This window comes from Amblyomma mixtum, chromosome 5 (assembly GCF_055824585.1).
Source record: "Amblyomma mixtum isolate Tamu chromosome 5, ASM5582458v1, whole genome shotgun sequence".
Lineage (NCBI taxonomy): Eukaryota > Metazoa > Arthropoda > Arachnida > Ixodida > Ixodidae > Amblyomma > Amblyomma mixtum.
The window spans coordinates 135,009,739-135,027,993 of NC_143016.1; the positions used below are offsets into that span (position 1 = coordinate 135,009,739).

Below are 18,255 nucleotides of genomic sequence, written 5' to 3' on the forward strand. Positions count from 1 at the left end.
TTCGATGATAGACAAGATTATGGTTGAACTTCTAAATTTGCGTTCCTGGCATTCAACAAATGCCTTTAGGCTTAACCCACGAAAGACTGTTTTTCAGTGTTTTTCGCTACTGAGACTAGTTTTTTCGCGCATTTTATTGATAGCCTCTTGAAATTTACAGATTACAGCCGCGTGGTGAGCTGCTTAGTCGAGATGGATTACAGACATTTGTCGTGCAGCATGAAATGCGATGCTCATGTTCCAAGTCCTTTGAAGGACGTGGATCAACTTAAAATTTGGGAAGTCGTAATACAGCGATGCAGCAATGGCGTAAAGGGAAGCACCTACCTCGCGTGCAGGAGGACCGCGGTTCGAATCCTCGTGCCGCGCAATTCTCAACCGGATAAAAGGAAAGCTGAGTGTCAATGGAATTTAACCAGGCCAAGGTGCGGCCTGATCCCAGCGGCCAGAGCCGGCAACGTACAGTCTCACTAGAACAGGGTTCGGCCACCCTGGTGTAGTACTTGGCAACCTATTGCTGTATGAGTACACCAGTTATCTGTCCTCGCTTCGGCGAGCGCGGCTTCGGCCGCTTATCCGATTTTTTCAGCAGCGTCCGCTCCGGCGGACGCAGTTGTTGCTGCGACGCGCGTCTTTTCTTGCCTTTTTCTCTTTCCTCTGATCTCTTACCTCTCCTCTATCTGCACGTGGCAGCGGTGGTGGCTTGGCTAGAGCCAGTAGCAGGCCCGTGCAATTTCCTTTTCATCCTTCTCTCAGTCACAACAACAACAACCGGTCATCAGTCTCCAGCGGCTGCGCAGCAAGTGACCAAAGCGGCCGTCATGCCTGTGACACAGAGGTGCGTTCTAAGAATATCGGATCCGTACAGGCAGCCATTGGAACCTATATCTTGAAACGTTTAATGCTAGAAATTTATCAGTGATGCTTGCCTGGAAGCGACAACCGAAAAACTTAATGGTATTAAATTGGCTAAGTGAGGTCAAGACAGATGAAGCATATACATTGCTGAAGGGCGGTCACGTACTATGCTATCGTGGTTCAGCGGACCGACGAAAGCTAGGTGTGGGATTCTTGATCGTTAAGGTTACAGCTGGCGACAAAGAGGAATTCTACAGCATTAACGAGAGGGCAGTAGCTAGCGTATATAATAAAGCTTAATAAGATGTACAAATTGAAGAGTGTGCAGGCCTACCTATCGATAGCCAGTCTTAATCACGAGATAGTCGAAATATTCAATGAAGACATGGAATCCTAAGCGAGTAAAGCAAGGGCACAGTACACTGTCCTAATGACTATTTCAATGACAAGGCGGGCAAGAAGGCAGGTGGCCATGCAGTACGGAACTGCGGCATAGGTGCTAGGAATAGCAACGGGGAGTTTGCCGAAAGAAGTAGTTTATGCATGGAATACCATCTTCCGCTAACGGGATAACCGGAAGTGGACTTGGAACAGCCCGAACGGCGAGATTAAAGATGAAGTAGACTTCATATTGTGCGCGCATCCTGGAATCGTCCAAGATAAAGGGGGGCTTGGAAAACTGAGGTGTAGTCTCCACCGGACAGCGAGGTCTCGAGTTTCGAATATGAGAGGAAGAAATTAGCAAGGAAGAAACGCCTCATAGAGTTAGCCGTAAGAGAGAAAGTAGAGAAATTCCGGATGTCGCTGGAGAACAGACAATCCGCTTTAACAGAGGACACTGACCTTATAGTTTTCAGGAGATTAATAATAATCTCACAAATATTATTACGGAGTGCTCAATAGAAGCAGGAGGTAGGACTACGAAAGAGGACCCTGGCAAACGCACTGGAGAGACGAAAGATTTTACCAAGAAATGCCGAAGTGTGAAAGCCTCTAACCCTATAGACGGGATGGAGCAGGCATAGCTATAAAAAAGTTATCAATAAACATAAGGTAACCGGCATAAGGAAGCATAATGGTGAAACCATAGGGGAGGCTCTGAAGAAGACGGTCAAGAGAATTAAAAAGCCCAGACTGATGGGCGAGTTGATGTATTGCAGACCACGTACGAGCGCGCATGAACGAAGACAGAGGAAGACGGAGACATCACAAGCGCTCGCTTCCAACTAATCGTTTAGTGACACAAATGCATTACATATGCACCTTCCTACATGACGTCATCCTGATAAGAATGCCGACATCAGGTGGCCGCACTTAGAAACATTGATTCTTTGAACGCTCCTGTTCTTAGCGATCCATTTTTAGCTCACTGTAAAAACTTGATTCTGACCGCCTGCAAGGTTTTAAAATTGCGAATGTTTATAGATACATGGATGATTTTCTGATTTTACTGCTGGGCAGTGAGGAAGATTTGGCCGTGACTGTAAATTAGTTTTTAGCAATTTCTAGGAAGTGTTTTAACCCTATAAAATTGACGCTTAAAATTCCAGAGGGCGGTGTTTTACAGTTTTTATATTTGAAGTTTAACACTCGCAGAGAAACGTGTGTGTTGGGAGTACCATCCAAGGGCATACAAAACCCCTGTTAACATTTCATTCATGCTATTCTAATCAGGTCAAGAGAGCAACAGCAGGGCAGTGCCTAAAAAAACGCCCTAAAAAATTCCAAAGCAAGTGACATGCCTCGTGTCAGCTGCCTATCCCAATAGCCTACTTGTATCTGTAGCTGTGAGAATGCCAGAAAAAAAAGCGAAAAAAAAGATAAACGCACAAGAGAAAGAAATGCAAACCTAACCGTTCGAATTCCTTACCTGCGTAACACCTCGCACCGTCTAAAAAAAACATCGGTAATCGCAGCAACGTCCGAGTGTGCTATCCGCGCCCGAGAAGCTGGAAAAACTTTGCAAGAAGACAAATCCTTTCCAAAAGTAGAAGGAGCCTTGGACATCAAACAAAGTGATCCATTTTTTTGCCTGTTCATATGGGGTGGTGTATGGAATTCCCTTGTCTTGCGGATCCAGTTACAGCGTTCGAACTGGCTGGTGTCTAAATGAAAAATTAATGGAGCACAAGAGGAAAGTCGGGAATTACTAGGACGAGAACCTTTCCTTGGATTGTCACCACTGTGAAATAAAGAATGAGAAGCCTTCTGAACTTTTGCTAGAAGCGTGCAGGGTACTGGCTATGCATAGGAGCCAGGATATGTAAAGGAGACAATAGAAACAGATTTGAGTAGAAAAGCGGTTGCATCTTTGTCAGCGCACCATCCATTTCATTGGCTTTCAAATAACCAATACTTCCAAGTGAGGCCACCTGATGCCATTTTCAGTTGGATGACGTCATGAAGGAAGGTGTATATGCCACGCACTTGTGTCAATAAACGATTAGTTGGAAGTGAGCGCTTGTGTTGTCTGCGTCATTCTCTGTCTTCGTTCGTTAGCGCTCGTACGTGGTCTGCAAAAAAAATAAAAAAAAAATCGACATTTGCGAAAAACGAATGTACGCCCCACGAGACAAAGAGGGAATTATCACTACCCATAGGGACGAGATAGCTAAAATAGACGAAGACTTCTGCACAGATCCCTATAGAGTAGCCGAAATAATCAGGACGCAAATGTCGGAAATACCGATGTGAACGAATTGGACGTCACGCCGGTAACAAAAGAGTAAGAAATCCTTACAGACAATGCAAGGGGGCAAGTGGCTGGTGAGGATCGGGTAACTGCAGATTCGTCGAGGGATGACGGGGACATTGTGCTACAAAAGCTTGCCACCTTGTATACGCGGTGTCTCATGACCTCCAGAGTACCGGAATCTGGGAAGAACGCTAACATTACCTTAATGCAAAAAAGGGGGACGTCAATGACTTGAAAAAATACAGAACGATCAGTTTACTGTCTGTTATTTACATTGCATTTACTAGGCAATTGCTGATCGAATTAGATCAACCTTAGTATTCAGTCAATCGAACGATTAAGCTGGCTTCCGGAAAGGCTACTCATTAGCACACTGTATTTGCAGCATCAATCAGGTGATAGAAAAATGCACGGAATATATCTAACTTCTAATATATCCTTCATAGGCTAGGAGGAAGAATTTGACTCAGTCGAAACCTCAGTAGTAATGCAGGCATCGCGAAACCAGGCTGCAGAAGAGGCGCATGGAAAGGAAATGGAGAATATCTACAGCGGTTGCACGAGCGACCACAGTCCTTTAGAGGGAAGGTGATGCAATACCAATAAAGAAGTATGCCAGGCAAGAAAACAATATTTTTCGTACGTTCACAGCGTGTGCACAAAGGGTATACAGAAAACTAGATTGTGAAGAGTTGGAGATAAAAGTTAACTGAGGATATCGTAGCGATCGCCGATTCGCTGATGACATTGTCTTGCTTAGTACCCGCGCTGTCAGATTCATTTGCTCCGACCATACTTATCATATAAGCGTTTCGGCACTAAAATGTCAGCTCCATCTCCCTGTCCATCTGTCTGCCGTCGCAAAATCGACTCTTTCTTTGTATCATCAATTTTATCACACTTTCAATCATGAAGCTCTCCCTATCACACGCGCTCATCGCATTTCTCGTAATAGTCACGCTAATGCCGTGTACCCTGAAAAAGCACCAACAGGAACATAACATCGGACTTTTTTTTTTCAGAACAACCAGTGACTAGAATGGCCTTCTTACTGAAGTAAAGACCATCATTAATCCCGTTCGCGTCAAATCTGCCATCGAAGACCATCTGTTAACATGTTAATACCTTTTTTTATGTAATGTTTCCTACGGACCTTTGAGGAAATATATAAACGAAGGGTCGAACTGCAAAGAATAATAAAGGACGCAGACAGGCAAAGCAGAGTGGTGGGCCTATCATAATCATTTATTAACCCTTAAGCGCCCCTTCTGGGGTATTAAATAACGGGGGGAAGAGGGGGGGGGGGAAGGTACTACATGAATACAGAACATAAGGCCAATATGAAAAACGAATCTATATAGGAATCTGTTTGACCCTGATCGTTGTGGTGTCGTGCCCGCAAAGTTAAAAAAATTAAGAAATGTAAAGTTTGATGTAAATGTTATATAGTTGCGGAAGAGTACAACAGTTTACGATAGCCAGCGAAGCATTGGAAGTGGTAAAGCAACACATCTCATCATCATCATCATCAGCCTGACTAAGCTCACTGCAGGGCAAATGCCCCTCCCATGTCTCTCCAATCAACCCTGTCCTTTGCCAGCTGTGGCCACTGCATCCCCGCAAACTTCTTTATCTCGTCCGCCCATCCAACTTTCCGCCGTCCGGTGCTACGCTTGCCTTCTCTTGGAATCCACTCTTTTATCCTCAAAAACCAGCGGTTCACTTGCCTTCGTATTACATGCCCTGCCCAAGCCCATTTCTTCCTCTTGATTTTGACTACGATTTCATTAACCCGCGTTTGTTCCCTCACCTACTCTGCAATACATCTTCCAGCACACGACAAATTGTGACCGCAGATCCGAACATCGAGATTGAAATAGCTAGAACAAGAATGGGTGAACTACATTGGGCAGGCATTCTAGGGTGATGAATAGCATTTATTCAGGTGATGAACAGCTGCATCTTACCGGTACTAAGCAATGGGTAGAACTTTGAATTGAAGACAATACAGCGAGTATGGAAATAAGCATGATACGTGTAACTTTAAGAGAAGGGAAGGAACCAGAATTAGTCGGGGAACAGGCACGTGTTAATTATCGAAACCAAGAGGATGATATGGGCATGGGCAGGGCATGTAATGCACAGACAAGACAACCGATGGTCCCTTAAGGTAACGGAATGGGTTCTATAAGAAAGAGCAAGCGCAGCAGTGTGACTCAGAGGGTATGGCGGACCTTATGTGCTGTTGTAATTGTGCCAAGTGCGAACCAACTCGAGCAATTTTCAGTCCCTCAAGAGAATAGAAAATTTTCGGGGATAAGGTGGCGGCAGCTGGCATAGGACCAAGTTGATTAGAAAGATGCAGTGGACGTAGTTAAGCTAAGCTAATGAAATTATGACGACGACGTCTACTTTGGACAGGTAGTAATCGCTGACTTGGACCACAACGGTGAAGAAGAATGAGTAGAGTGCATTTGACAGCCACTCTCAGGTCGGGAATAATACCTCACCAATTTCCCTTCAGAAGAAAGCAGACAACAGTGCCATCCGGTAAACCGGTGTAAGACTACGTTATACTTGTTCTAAGATAAATTGCACCCAATAGCTCGATTGGGTACGGTTTTCTGTCGCCGTGAAGGCATTTCAGCTTTCAGATGCGCCATTTTTCCGCAGCCAACGTCCGTCGGCACACGACACTCGAGCAGCGAAGAAGAAATAATAGCCCCGAGGCCTGGTTCCACCGCATGTCCAAAAAGCATATTTTATTTTATTCCTGGTATATATAATTTGTTTATTTATTGAAACATTTTAACAATTCATATACATTTTCTCATTGCAATCATTCTACTATTCTACGTAGTTATTTTTTTTCCCGCACATATACCTCCTTGCCATTCACCACCGTACCTTGGCCAATCCCCCCGCGTGGGTATGTGCCATTTTCACGTGGAGAAGAAGAAGAAGAGGCTTGGTTTCTCGGAGCCTGTACGTCGCGCACAGGCAAACGACTCAAATGGAGATGCCTGTGCCCCCAGATGTTCGGAGAGAACAAGCGGCGGGGCTGCAGCCGGTCTCATCACCCGCGCTGGAGTCTCCGGGGAAACTGAACATCGGCTACGTAGCAGCGTTAGCGGTGACTACTGTCGTCCTGCTCTTGGTGTTGCTGATCGTGTGGGCAGCTCCGGCTTTAGGTTACAAGAGCACGGTAGTGACCACAGGAAAAGACCGCTGCTGCACATATGAGGTCGAGGCACTGCAACATCAAGTGAACTTCTCGGTGAGCCCGTGCCTTACTCTTTATCGGCACGTCTGCGATGCCTACGGCAACGCCCAGGACCTCCCAGCTTTCAAGGCCCTCCGCTCGTACTCACAAAGAGAATATTATTACAAGACGCCTTTCACCAAAGCTGGCAAGGTTTTGTACAAGTTCTACCAATCCTGTCTCACTGGCAGCGCCAATGCGCACAACCTGGGTGGGCGTACAGCGGCCACTTACATCGAAGTTCTGCAGCTCGGACCTGCCCAGGTGTGGATGAAACGGGACCTCCTGGCTCTTCTTCTAAGAATGACCGTCAAGTTCCAGATATGGTCCTATCCCATTCTCGCCATCTATGGTCGCGGTGGCTTCCCTACCGGCATGTATTTTTTTGGCATGGACAGCATGGGCGAATACCTGGCTATCATTCTACGAGATAGGACAAGAGCTCGCGTACAGTCCGAAATCGCCGACCGGTACGACCTCTTGCGCAGAGACTGCCTGCAAACCATAAACCACCTCTTGAGCCTCAACGTGACCATAGAGGAGATGGACGTTCTCGAAAGGGAGCTGGACGTGAATATAACGGCTCACGTCATGTCCAACTCTTCATTACTTGCTGAGCTTGACCCACCTCTCTCGATAGACGACTGGACGGCAGTGGTGCGGAATGTGAGCGGTGGCGATCTACCCGCTTTACTATACCACGGGAATCTTGGTGACCTTCAAAAGGCCTTCACCATTATCCTAGATATCAGACGGCAACCGGCGACGCTGGCTTTCGTCGTCTTTAAGGCCGTCGTAAGATTTCTTCTGGAGAACCTCAGGCAAAGCCTGCACCGTGTCAATACGGGATACTTCACTTTCTGTGATCGTGTACTCGGAGAGTATCCGGTTCTCGGCGCAGTCAGCCTTTTAGAGCAGAACCAGAAGACACGAGCTCATGATGAACACATCAGGCACATCTTCAGAGAGATCAGGAATGCAATTTCCAACAAAATCGCATCAGTATTCGTTTCCGAGGACCGCACGAGGATGCTTGGTCACCTTAGGAACCTGAAGATAATGCTGCCTAACGAGCTCCTCTCACTAAGCCTAGATTTTCCGAATGTAACCAATGACTACGTTCGCAACCTGATCACTCTCTTCACCTCGGGATGGGGTCGCCGCTCATTCAAGCCGCCGCCCGGTGTCACGCCACGAATGTCACGCGCAGCAAGAATCAGTAGAGTCAGCGTGGTCGACGAGACAGTCATTATTCCCATTGGTGCATACAGCGTGCTCACTTTCAATGAAAGTACTGAAGATATCATCAGCATGTCTTCGATAGGAATTGAAACAGCGGATGCTATTTGGGGCGCTATGGTTTTCCACCACGCTTGGAGTGCAGAGACAACTCTTCTGCTGTCGGACTACAATACCTGTAAGAAGAACCTCACAAGTTTAGTGGTCAATCGCTTCCCACTCTTTGATCAGCCATTGTTGAGCGTCGACACTGCGCTGGAAGTGGTGAAAGGTTCCAACTGGCTGACCCGTTTTGATGTCGTTCCTCCATGGAAGACATCTCGCTGTCGGCTGTTTTACATGTTGCTGACCCATCACTATTACTGCCCCGCAAAGAAGCCTGGAGAGCAGCTGGACAAAGAGGTCCAATACATCGCCTCGCTGTCGGAAGACTTTCGCGCGGCATTCGGATGTGCGCACCCCAAGTATCCTCTACCAACCTGCTCTCTGTACAGAACTTCACAGGGGTGACGTTGACTTGCATGTCGCTTCCTCTCGTGATCCAAAAACTGCTCATAATCTATTACGCGGCACGGAACAGTTCGCAGGCAGGCAGAGAATAAGACATTTGTTGCGGATGCGGCCGATTCATAGTACTGCGTGACTTGTTCTTAGGTTTAATGTTCTGGCAGTTCACTCGTGCACACTTTACAAACCATGTTTGTTTCTATATGTCTTAATTTTTTTTGTACACCGTAATACGAACATGTGTTCACTTTCGGACAACAATGAGCCATTTTTGTTGTTCGATGCTGCTTAGATGATTACATGTCTATATGAGACTGAGTGTAGATTAATGTAGATTTTGATCTCTTCATTTGGCTTATCGCGCTAGAATGCGCCTAAGCCTCGAATTGTGTGCGGTGGACACCTTTAATGTAACGTGAGATGTAATATTTAAATAACTCGGTTGTCTACACGTTTCATGTTTACCCTTAATTGGACCTCACTAAAGAGGTGGAAGTCCGATATATTTCGAAAGCAACTGGGCCAGGGTAGAAAAAGAATTTTTTAACGCTTTGTCGAAGAAAAACTCTCTGATTCACTGAGGGTTCCGTTTATCGTAAGGCTCTTTTGCATGACAACCAGAATAGCAAATGCGACAAGCTTATTCGCCTTTTGCGAAAGTAAGCTAAGCAACTAATGAGCTTCACAACCTTATTCGGTGCAGGACGTGACTATAAAATATGCAACACGCTGTCCACTACCGACCCGCACTTGTACAATCCTGAACGATGAGGGGCAGTCAAGCGCATGCTGGACTTTTTCGCGGACGACGTCCTGGAGTGTGGCGATACCTGGGCTGGTGAAAAGACGCTAGTGCAGTCGGCGAGCTCTTCCCAAACAATTTCGCCGATGAGGTCCTGCAGGTTATCCTCGCTTACAGGTGTGTCAGCTCAGTGGAATGCCGAAACCACTCGAAGTGGTGGATCGTATAGTGGCGGATCCGGACGTCCATGATCTTCTCGATGGTACATGCCTCTTCGGTAAATGCTGTGATGGTTATGGGTGGCTGGCGTAGAACGCAGTGAAAAAGTTGCTATGTGACGCCACGAATTAGCAGGTTTGCTTTTTTTCCTTCGTCATATTAGGGTCGACGCGCCGAAAGACACACTTCGATGTTCGGCATAACCGAGGACGGACTCGTTCGGGAGTTCCTGGACTTGGAGGTGCGACTGAGCTCTTTCTTTTTGGACGACGCTTGGAAAAGCCTACAAAAGCTTCCTTTTCATTGGGTGCCAAGTCTGCAAAGACGCTTTATGATTGTCATACCAGTTTCGGGTAGGTAATCGAATTGTGAAGTAGACCACTTTCGCTAGACTATCTCGCCTGTCGAAAGCGGCTACATGATCGTACTGGTCAATTTATATCTTCCAGATAATCGCCAGAATTACCGTTGAAGATTGGGGGTTGACAGGTCTGACGGGTTGACAGGGCGTATCAAAAATGGCTGATGATGGCATAGCAGCCGTAGCTGACGTCGTAGTTAAAGTTTCCTTCTGTAGTCGGGTGTAACCCGACAGTGGTCTGTGCTGGCGGGCCTTATGTGCTGTTGTAATTTTGCCAAGTGCGAACCAACTCGAGCAAATGTCTGTCCCTCAATAGATTAGAGAGAGAGAGAGAGAGAGAGAGAGAGAGAGAAAAGGACGGAAAGGCAGGGAGGTTAACCAGGCGATGCCCAGTTGGCTACCCTACACTTGGGGAGGGGAACAAAGGGGAAAAAAGGAAAAAGAGCGGCAAGGAAATGAGTCTTCTAAGTGACCAGCGACCACTATGTCACAGGGACAGAGGGCGCGCATTGAAAACTTAAAGATTATAGGCGGGAATACAACCCCGAGTCCCTTAGGAAATTCAGGAGCGCTTTCACCGCTTTCCGTTGTCTGGAAGGTTGTGTCCAAGGCCCCAGAACGTTAGACTCGGGGATAAGGTGGTGGCAGCTGGCATAGGATAAAGTTGATTAGAAAGATGCAGTGGACGTAGTTAAGCTAAGCTAATGGAATTATGACGATGATGTCTACTTAGGTCAGGTAGTAATCGCTGACCTGGACCACAAGGGTGAAATAACTGGGTGAAAAAGAATGGGTAGAGTGTATTTGGCAGACACTCTCATGTCGGGAATAATACCTTACCAATTTTTCTTCAGAAGAAAGCAGGCAACAGGGCCATCCGGTAAACCGGTGTAAGACTACGTTATTCTTGTTCTAAGATAAATTTCACCCAATAGCTCGATTGGGTACGGTTTTCTGTCGCCGTGAACGCATTTCAGCTTTCAGATGCGCCATTTTTCCGCAGCCAACGTCCGTCGGCACATGACACTCGAGCAGCGAAGAAGAAGTAATAGCCACGAGTTCTGGTTCCACCGCGTGTCCAAAAGGCATATTTTATTTTATTCATATCTGATTTGTTTACTTATTGAAAAATTCATATATAATTTCTCATTTCAATCATTCTTCATTTATAATGTGTTCTTGAATGGTGCTCGAGATGGCAAATGCAGTTGAACAGCAAGAAGTGTGATCATGTTACCTTCACACGTAAAAAGACGAAGTTATCGTCTCATTACACCATCAACAACAACGCAGTGATGCAAAAATCGCAGTATAAATATTTGGTTGTGACATGCTCGGCCGATTGTTCTTGGAATGCTTATATTGACACGGTGGTCGCGAAGGTTGCATAGACTCTAAACTTTCTAGAACGAAATCTGGGTCAGGCGCCGCCTCACTTAAAATCAACTGCTTTTGTCACATACGTTCGACCCATGCTCGAATACGCATGTGCGGTGTGGGACCCATGGCAAATAAGATTGTGCAATAAGCTGGAAAAAATCTACAACAGAGCTGCAATGTTCGTCCTACGTCGATACTCCTGAGGTGATAGCTGCACCGACATGAAAAACAAAATAGGGTGGGAATGTCTTTCTTCGCGAAGAAGGAAATTGCGCCTTAAACTGCTGTATCAAATATTTCATGATAAAACCGGCATTCAAAAGGAAAAATATTTACACAGGCCCCAATATGTCTCTTCTCGTGTTGATCATTGCTTTAAGATTTCGGAATACCGTACCAGCACTAAGATATATGCAAATTCATTTTTTGTGCGTTCTATAAGTGAATGGAATCGCCTTTCATGTAAACAAGTGTGCTGTATGAATGAAGATGTGCTTTTTCATCCCTGTAACCACGCTGCTGTAGCGCCCTCGGTCTAAGCGGGGTATAAACTGAATAAAGAATTCTACTGTTCTACTTATTATTTTTTTTCCTCGCACATATACATTCTCGGCATTCACCACCGTACCTTGGCCAATCCCCCAGCGTGGGTATGTGGAGAAGAAGAAGAAGAGGCCTGGTTTCTCGGAGCCAGTACGTCGTGCACAGGTCTCGAATGGAGATGCCTGCGCCTCCGGATGTTCGGAGAAAACAAGCGGCGGGGCTGCAGCCGGTCTCATCATCCGCACTGGTGTGTCCCGGGAGACGGAGCATCGGCTACGTAGTAGCGTTAGCGGTGACGACTGTCGTCCTGCTCCTGGCGTTGCTGATCGTGTGGGCAGTTCCGGCTTTAGGTTACAAGAGCACTGAAGTGAGCACAGGAGAAGACCGCTGCTGCCAGCATGAGGTCGAGGCACTGCAACATCAAGTGAACTTCTCGGTCAGCCCATGCTTTACTCTTTACCGGCACGTCTGCGACGCCTACGGCAACGCCCAGGAGCTCCCAGCCTTCAAGGCCCCCCGCTCGTACTCGCAAAGAGAATATTACTACAAGACGCCTTTCACCAAAGCTGGCAAGGCTTTGTACAAGTTCTACCAATCCTGTCTCACTGGCAGTGCCAATGCGCACAACCTAGGTGGGCGTACAGCGGCCACTTACATAGAAGTTCTGCAGCTCGGGCCTGCCCAAGTGTGGACGAAACGGGATCTTCTGGCTCTTCTTCTAAGAATGACCGTGAAGTTCCAGATATGGTCCTATCCCATTCTCGCCATCTATGGTCGCGGTGGCTTCCCAACCCGCGTGTATTTTATTGGCATGAACAGCATGAGCGAATACCTGGCTATCATTCTACGAGATAGGACAAGAGCTCGCGTACAGTCGGAAATCGCCGACCGGTACTACGTCTTGCGCAGAGACTGCCTGCAAACCATAAACCACCTCTTGAGCCTCAACGTGACCATAGAGGAGATGGACGTTCTCGAAAGGGAGCTGGACGAGAATATAACGGCTCACGCCATGTCCAACTCTTCGTTGCTTGCTAAGCTTGACCCGCCTGTCACGATCGACGACTGGACGGCAGCGGTGCGGAATGTGAGCGGTGGCGACCTTCCTGCTTTACTATACCACGGGAATCTTGGGGTACTTCAAAAGGCCTTCTCTATTATCCTAGATATCAGACGGCAACCGGCGACGCTGGCTTTCGTCGTCTTTAAGGCTGTCGTAGCATTTCTTCTGGAGAATCTCAGGCAAAGCCTGTACCGTGTCAATAGGGCATACTTCATTTTCTGTGATCGCGTACTCGCAGATTATCCGGTTCTCAGCGCAGTCAGCCTTTTAGAGCAGAACCAGAAGACACGAACTCATGATGAACACATCAGGCACATCTTCAGCGAGATCAAGAATGTGATTTCTCACCAAATCACGACGGCATTCGTTTCTGAGGACCGCATGAGGATACTTGGTCTCCTTAAGAACCTGAAGATAATGCTGCCTAACGAGCTCCTCTCTCTGGACCTAGATGTTCCGAATGTGACTAGTGACTACGTTCGCAACCTCATCACTCTCTTCACCTCAGGATGGGGTCTCCGCTCATTCAAGCCACCACCCGGTGTCACGCCACGAATGTCACGCGCAGCAAGAATCAGTATGATCAGCGTGATCGACGAGACCGTCATTATTCCCATTGGTGCATACAGCGTGCTCACTTTCAATGAAAGTACTGAAGATATCATCAGCATGTCTTCGATAGGAGTTGAAATAGCGGACGTTATCTGGAGCGCTATAGTTTTCCGCCACGCTTGGAGTGCCGAGACGGCGCTTCTGCTCGCCGACTACAATGCCTGCAAGAAGAACCTGACAAGTTTAGCGGTCGACCGCTTTCCACTCTTGGATCAGCCTTTGTTGAGCGTCGACACTGCGCTGGAAGTGGTGAAAGGTCCCAACTGGCTGACCCGTTTTGAAGTCGTTCCTCCGTGGAAGACATCTCGTTGCCGGCTGTTTTACATGTTGCTGACCCACCACTACTACTGCCCCGTAAAGGTGCCTGGAGAGCAGCTGGCCAAAGAGGTCCAATACATCGCCTCGCTGTCGGGAGATTTTCGCGCGGAATTCGGATGTGCGCACCCCAAGTATCCTCTACCAACGTGCTCTCTGTACAGAACTTCACAGGGGTGACGTTGACTTGCACGTCGCTCCCTCTCGTGATCCAAAAACTCGTCATAATCTATTACGCGGCACGGAATAGTGCGCAGGCAGGCAAAGAATAAGACATTTGCTGCGGGTGCGGCTGATTCGTAGTAGTGCGTGACTTGTTCTTAGGTTTAATGTTTTGGCACTTCACTCGTGCACAGTTTACAAACCATGTTTGTTTCGATATTTGTTTTTATTTTTTTTGTACGCCGTAATACGAACATGTGTTCACTTTCGGACGACAATGAGCCATTTTTGTTGTTCGATGCTGCTTAGATGATTACATGTCTATATGAGACTGAGTGTAGCTTAATGTAAATTTTGAACTCTTCATTTTTCTTATCGGGCTAGAATGGGCTGAAGCCTCGAATTGGGTGCGGTGGACGTCTTTAATGTAACTTAGGAGAATTTCTGTGTTGTATAAGCGTTAACAGTTATAGTTCTAGAGGAAATAAAAATGTTGCTTTCGTTGCAAAAGAAAGGAGTCTGCATGGTCGTTTTGTCGCTCAGTAATCCATATTTCAAACATATAACGAGCCTAAGTTTTGCACTGCTATACCGGGATCTTCATGGATAGATGGAGGAATATTAAGGGCGGATGAATGTTCTTATTCTTCTAATTATTTACTCTCGTGATCCGGATCAGCGGTGACTGCCTGCCCTAAATAGAGATTCTCTTACTACTTCCAGTACCTCGCTACCAATTGCGAACTGCTGTTCCCTTGCGAGAGTGTTGAGCATTACTTTGGTTTTCTGCATGTGAATTTTTAGCCCCACCGTTCTTCTCTGCCTGTCTAACTCACTGAGTGTTTCATGTCCTGAGTGACTTAGCAAGGCAATATAATCAGCGAATCGCAAATCACTTAGGTATTCCCATTAACTCTTATCCCCAACTTTTCCCATTTCAAGCCCCAGAATACCTCCTGTAAACAGGCAGTGAATAACAATGGCGAGATCGTGTCTGCCTGCCTGACACCTCTCCTTATTGGAATCTTATTGCTGACTTTATGGATGACTATGGTAGCTGCGCGACTATGGCAGCTGTGACTATGGTAGCTGTGACGACTGTGGTAGCATAACAAATATCCGTGAATAGTAGTAAAGACTTTTAATCGACCATAATTTACAGGCCGAGCATTTCGACCGCCTGGGCGACCAGAAGCCGCTGTTCGTCTTCCCCTTCAGCGCCAAGCCAGTCGAGCCAGGTGGTGATGGATAGAGAGGGTGGGGGGAAGGAACCCGACTGCTGAGCAGCCGAAGAGGCAATGGGCCAGAGCAGAAGAGGCAATGGGCCAGGTCCGCATAGATACAGGGGCAGTTGGGACAGGAAGGGTCCGATCGATAGCGATAGAGGAAGAGGCGGGACGGGGTGATAACTGCATTCATCTGAATGTGCCGAAGAAGGCGAGACTCCGGCACCGTGAGTGATGGATGAGGGGGAGGGTAAAGGCGTTTGTCGAGGCGGAGCTCAAGGTAGACCTCTTTTATGGTGCGGCGAAGGGTGAGTCTCCCACCGTCCTCCGAGGGCTTGGGCCAGGGGATCAACGGTGCCCGGAAAAGTGTGTCGCGGGCGAGCTGATGGGCCAGCTCATTGCCGTCAATCCCTAAATGCCCAGGGACCCAGCGGAGGAAAACGATGGAAGGCTGCAGTGCGGAGACCGCTCGTTCGACCTCCTGTTGGAGAGAAGGGGTCAGGGTGCGTTTCTGTATGTGGTGTATAGCGGCTTGTGAGTCCGAATAGACTGTGTACTCTTGGAGAGAGAGAAGGAGGGAAAATGACTGGAGGGCATGCGCAATGGCGAGGACCTCGAGGGACAATGCGTCTGGAGGGTGTAGATACGGCCCGCTGGTGTGGGTTTCAGGAGCAGGGAGGTGTGGGTGGTACAGGGCGTAGCCGCAGGAACCTCGAGGAGCCACGAAGGAGGCATCCGTGTAAGCTACACCCTGGGTATCAAAGAGAGGGGAATGGTGCTGTGCGGCCGCATGACGACGTCCGGCGTGCAGGACGGGGGACATGTTGGTCGGGAGGGGAAGGATACGAAGATTGGGGGCGGGGGTGGGAATAGGAGAGGTAAACGTGGAGATTGGAATGGGCGAGATACCCGCTTGAGTCAATAACCACTGACCCTGACGGGTAAGGGAAAGCCGGGCAAGCTGCGAGTCACGATGGAGACTGAGAAGAGAACGAAGAGGATGGAAGAGGCCTGTGGCAAAGAGCTTAGTGGTAGAGGTAGTGATAGGGAGGTTGAGAGCTGCCTTGTAGAGGCCCACAAGGGCAGTCTCGAGAGCGTTAAGTTGAGTCTGAGTGAAGGAAGCGTAGGGTGCAAAGTACAAGACCTTGTTGAGGGCCAGCGCGTGGGCAACTCGGCACGCGTGAGCCTCGTGGAGACCTGAGCGTCGAGTGACCACGCGCCGTAGGAGGTGAGTTACAGAGTGGCAGGTGGTGACAGCGCGGTGAAGGGATTGCACATTCTTAGCCGCATGCAAAGGGAAGCCAAGAACTTTGCACTGTGTGACGACAGGAATGGGAGAGCCAGAAAGGTGGAGAGAGACGAAGTGGTTGTGTGAGCGCTGGTAGGAGGAATGGTTGAGAAGGAGAAGCTCGGATTTCTCAGGAGCAGGAGAGAGGCCAGCGGTGGTGAGAAAGGAGTCGATGAGATCTAGGCCACGTTGCAGGGTGTCCTGTACGTGACCGGGAGAGCCAGATGAACACCAGAGAGTGATGTCATCTGCGTAAAATATATGATGCAGGTCAGGAATGTCAGCTAGCTGGGAGGCGAGAGGGGCCATAGCGAGATTGAAAAGGGTAGGAGAGAGAACAGCACCTTGAGGAGTGCCACGGGTGAGGTGGTGTGGGTTAGACAAGTGGGTATCTACTCGAAAGCGAGCCACACGTTTAGAGAGGAATGAGCGGATATAGGAGTACATGCGGGAGCCACAATCCAAAGAGGCGAGTAGAGAAAGGATGTGATCGTGGCAAACACCGTCAAAGGCCTTGCGAACATCGACGGTCACAAGTGCGTAAATTTGAGTAGGTGTAGGGGACAGGAACGTTTGCTGGAGAATCAGAAACATGTCCTGTGCACAGACGCGGCGTCGGAAGCCAATGAGAGAATGGGGGAAGAACTCCCGTGCCTCAAGAAAATCAGAGAGGCGAGTCAGAGCCATTCGCTCAAGGGTCTTACCAACGCACGACGTCAGGGAGATTGGGCGGAGGTTAGAGAGAGAGGGAGGTTTGCCCGGTTTTGGAATCATAGAAATAAGGGAGGATGTCCAGGAGCTCGGCAAGCAGCCGCTCTCCCAGGCATCATTGTAGGTTTGAAGGAGGAATTCTTTGGCGCAGTCAGGAAGGTTGCGAAGTGTGGTGTATGTAATGGCATCCTCACCGGGAGCCGAGCGTGTAGAATTAGCAGCCAGAGCAGATTCGAGCTCCCGGAGAGTGAAGCATTGGTCCAGATCGGGGTTAGGTCCACCCGAGTACACCGGGTAGGAGGGTGCCAGAGGGGGCGGGAGGTAGAGAGAGGCGAGTTGATCAAAAACTCCGGAGGGAGTCCCCTGAGTGAGGGCTTTAGCTAGAGTGGGAGCAAGGGCAGGCTTAGTGCCAAGGAGGGATTTAAAGAGAGACCATGCGGATCGCGAGTGCAATGCAGAATCAAGGCCATCACAAAGAGCACTCCAACGAGAGTGCTCGAGGGAGGCGCAGTGGGCGACGATCTCGGCCCGCAAAGCAGTGATCCGGGAGGAAAGTTGGGCATTGTGTGGTTGGGAGCGAAAGGAGCGTTGAAGACGTTTACGGCGACGCCATAAACGAAGAAGGTGAGGATCTGGGAATAGTTTCAAATAACACTCTCCTACACCATGATTCCGCAACGCCTGCATGAGAGCGGAGATTTCCACTGAGTCAAATGCTTTCTAGTAATCTCACTATTGTCGTGCACAAACAAACAGACGTAATATTTAAACAACTCGGTTGTCTACACGTTTCATGTTTACCCTTAATTGGACCTGACTAAAGAGGTGGAAGTCCGATATATTTCGAAAGCAACTGGGCCAGGGTAGAAAAAAAATTTTTTAACGCTTTGTCGAAGAAAAACTCTGATTCACTGAGGTTCCATTTATCGTAAGGCTCTTTTGCATGGCAACCAGAACAGCAACTGCGACAAGCTTATTCGCCTTCTGCGAAAGTAAGCTAAGCAACTAATGGGCTTCACAACCTCTTTCGGGGCAGGACGTGACTATAAAATATGCAACACGCTGTCCACTA

General features: G+C 48.1%; 1 protein-coding gene across 1 annotated transcript in view; it reads left to right on the forward strand.

Moving 5' to 3' along the window:
- Nucleotides 1-18,255, forward strand: part of LOC149343831 (uncharacterized) — a 54,248-nt gene that overhangs the window by 3,544 nt on the left and 32,449 nt on the right. The gene's annotated exons all lie outside the window — the stretch shown is intronic.